Source organism: Saimiri boliviensis, chromosome X (assembly GCF_048565385.1).
Source record: "Saimiri boliviensis isolate mSaiBol1 chromosome X, mSaiBol1.pri, whole genome shotgun sequence".
NCBI classification, from domain to species: Eukaryota; Metazoa; Chordata; class Mammalia; order Primates; family Cebidae; genus Saimiri; species Saimiri boliviensis.
The window spans coordinates 112,684,488-112,688,581 of NC_133470.1; positions in this window are offsets into that span (position 1 = coordinate 112,684,488).

Here is a 4,094-nt window from a genome sequence, read left to right on the forward strand (position 1 = left end):
TCTCCTTGCAGCTGTGAAGTGAGTCCTTTCTTGAAGAGGGATCTGAGTGACACCTCTCTAGGTCTGCCACAGTCCACCCCTTGTATCATGCTGCTCCGCTTCTCCATACATGTTGGAGAAGTTCATTCAGGTCTCTTGTGAGCCTTTCTGAGAAGAGGAGGGTAGTGGGATAAAGTATAGCTCCCCAACCCTACCTCAGCTGGTCTTGGGGTTCAACTGGTACTCATTGCCTCCCTCTTCCACTATCCATTCTAAATTCCTCTCACCCTCAGCTATCAACTTGGCAGGTGTTGGTGGCTTGTCTGATGTCTGACTCAAACCCTCATTCCTGAAAGATCAGAGTTCCTGGGTCATCTGAACTCCACACTTACTCCTCTCTATTCTCATTGTGAAATGTTGTCCATACCTACTCCTGATGATTAGTGTCAATTATGCCTGACAGGAAGGTGAGTCCTCTTCTTGGCTGCTGGTCACAAGGAGCCCAGATGTCCAGTTGTCAATCATAGCTTGTGGTTGAATAGTATCCTTGTTGTGTCCCTTTGTAAGAGTGCACTCTCTTTGGGAACTTGGACCTCTATCACTATAAAGCTTAGAGTTTAAGAGACCAGAAACACAAGATTCTGCAGTGTGTTATTGGGAGTGATGCTTCCACTCCTTGTCTTCTGAACCTTCTATTATTCCTGTAGAGAACACAGTACCAGGTGGAGGTCTCTGACTTAATTCATACTTTCTGAGTGTTGCCTCTGAAATGGTGCCTTTAGGAGGACATTTTAGTTTTCTGTGAGGCCAGCTGCTTCTGGATGGTGTAGTATGTAATATGATCAATGTATCCCATGGTCATAGGCCTGTTGCCATACCTCGTTTGCTGTAACATGGGTCTCCTAGTTGAGTGTCATGCTGTGTGGAATTCCATAGTTGTGGATCATGCATTTCATAAGCTCCAAGGTTCTGGCTGAGGTTCTACAAGCAGGAAAAGCAAACCCATACCCAGAATAGCTTTCTAGCCCTGTGAGGAAGAACTGCTGGCCCTTCCAGGATAGATGTAGCCCACTGTAGTAAACTTGCTACCAAGTGGCTGATTGATCTCCCTGGGGAATTGTGTCACATGAGGACTTCAGTGGTGATTACTGTTACTGGCATTTTAGACATTTAAAAGTAGCTGGATCACCCTAAGTGAGTGGAAGTTCATATACCTTGGGCCCATGCCTAGCCCCTGTCCCTACCACCATGCTACTTCTTTCATGACCCTGTTTTGCCAGTACTGGGGTGAGTGATGAAGGCTGGTTAGCATCCACTGGCCAATCATTTAGCCTATTTGATGTTTAGTCCCTCTTCCATGGTAGATCTCCTCTGATGGACATTAACATTTTGCACAAAGATTGTCACAATTTGTGTCCACTTCTATATGTCAATCAACATGCCAATAATCCTAGAACCTATTTACTGCAATTTTCCTATCTTTCCCTTTCCAGGCCCCTGACTCAGCCATTCACCACTGGCTATAAGTCTGTATTTATTCTAACTTTGGGCCATGTCTCCACTCACACAAAAAATAGATGACCATGTGCACCTCCTATAGTTCTGCCCACTGTGTACATTTTTCCCTACTGTCTTTCTTTTCCTTGAATCTCTATTGGGAAGAACACTGTCTTTCAAGGCTGCTCGTAAGTGAGCCTGTAATGGAGCCACTTTACATTTTTGGCTTGTACTCACACACCAAGCTAACCCATCCACAAACCAAATTCAAAAATTTTCTTTCTCTTCTAGGTGGTCATATGGGACCCCTCCAATAGGATCATCAGTGTGAGTTTAGGAAAGGGCACCAGAATAGCTATAGTGGGTGATATGAGTCAGGGCTACATTCTCATGCAGTTTGCCTATGGCTGCTGGTTCAGTTTGTACTAGGTTCTGGTTCTGGACATATCATTTCCACATTTACCATGATTGCTGGTAGGCCTACTTGATGTTAAGACTTGCTGGGTCTAACAGGATGCAGATCATAGTGGGCATTTCTAAATGCATGATCATTATTTTGTGGTTAACTATTCTGTCTCTATCAGGGACTAATAGCTTGTTGGGAGATATTTTTCAAGTGATATGTGTGTTCTCTGGCATGGCCTTGCTCTAGAACTCCAGGGACCTGCACTTTGATTCTCCCCCATCTCTCCCATAAATTTCACCTTGTGTATTTTCTTCAACACCAGAATCTCCAACTACATAGGGTCTGCTAGATTTATGGCCCAAGTAGCAAGGCTGCTTGCATCATAGCTTCGATCTACTGCAGAGCCCTTTCCTGCTCTGGGCCCCACTCAAAACTGGTAACCTTCTGCTTTACCCACTATATGGGCCAGAGCAATATTCTTAGGTATGAAATGTGCTGCCTCCAGAACCCAAAGAGACCCATCAGGCATTGTATTTACTTCTTCATAGTAGGGTCTACAAGATTTGGCCATTTGTCTTTCACTGTGGAGGAGATGTTCCTGCGTGCCCTTGATAATAGACTTCCTAACAGCTATACTGAAGTATCAGGTCCCTGAATCTTTAAAGTGTTTATATTCTACCTTCTAGAGCATGTGTCTTACCAAGGCCTCCAGTATGTTAGTCTTATCTTGCTCATCGTGCTGGATCAGCATGATGCTGTCATTCAATGTAAGAGATTGATGTAGTATTCTGAGGGATAGCCACATCTCTTTGGATTCCATTATGACAAAGGGTATAAGAATTAAGATAGTCCTGAGGCAAAACTAAAAATATTTGTTGTCTCTTCCACATGAATGCTCAATATTTCTGATCCTGTTTCCTGGCTGGAAGAGGAAGGAAGGCATTTACCAAATCAACAGCTGCATATCACGTACATGAAACCATGGGGCTATGTTGTGATTGAGTTTGCACTAGTCAACAGTCAGTTTCCAAGATCTATCTAGTTTCTTCAAGGGCCAGATTTTTTTTATACCTACCTCAACAATATTTTGCCTTGGTAGAATTTATTACAAAAATATATTATAGCTGCCGTGAGAATGGCCGGGAAGATCTTCAACCATGACAGCATAACTGACCACAGGCACCAGCTGCTGGGCTCTGAAATCCATCACTGTGTTTGCAGTGAAGCCATATGCCAATGACTGGGCATGGCAGACATACTAAGACAGGCTCATTCCTGCCCTATGTCAGCTGATGTTGAAGGGCCAGATTTTTAAGAGGATATTATAGGAATTGCCACCATTGTGTTATTTATGCATTTATTTAGCTACATCCTATTATTTGTTTTTTTAATTTTTAATTTTTGTGGGTACATAGTAGGCATACACACACACACACACACACACACACACACACACACATATATATATATATATATATATATATATATATATTTATGGGTTGTGTGAGATATTTTGATACCTGCATAATAACCACATCAGGGTAAATGAGGTGTTCATCACCTCAAGAATATTATCTTTTTTTGTGTTACAAACAAAACAATTTTATTCTTTTAGTTATTTTATTTTTTACAGGAATACAATTTGTAATAACCACATCAGGGTAAATGGGGTATCCATCACCTAAAGCATTTATCTTTAATGTTGCAAAAGATCCAGTTATTCTTTTTAAGTTATTTTATAATGTACAGCTAAATTATTATTGAATATAATCAACTTGCTGTGCAACCAAAACTCTATCTTATTTGTTCTATTTTTTTTGTATACATTAACCACCTCCATTTCCACCACCAAACCCTACTACCCTTCTCAGCATCTGGTAACCATTATTCTACCCTATATGTCCATGAGCTCAATTGTTTTGATTTTTAGCTCCCACAAATAAGTGAGAACAGGCAATGTTTGTCTTTCTGTGGCTGGCTTATTTCACTTAACATAATGACCTCTCATTCCATCCATGTTATTGCAAATGACAGGATCTCATTCTTTTTTATGGCTGAATACTACTACGTTGTGTATATGTGCCACATTTTCTTTATCCGTTCATCTGTTGATGGATATTTATGTTGCTTCAAAATCTTAGCTATTGTGAACAGTGCTGCAGCAAACATAGGAGTGCAGATACCTCTTTGATAAACTGACTTCCTTTCTTTT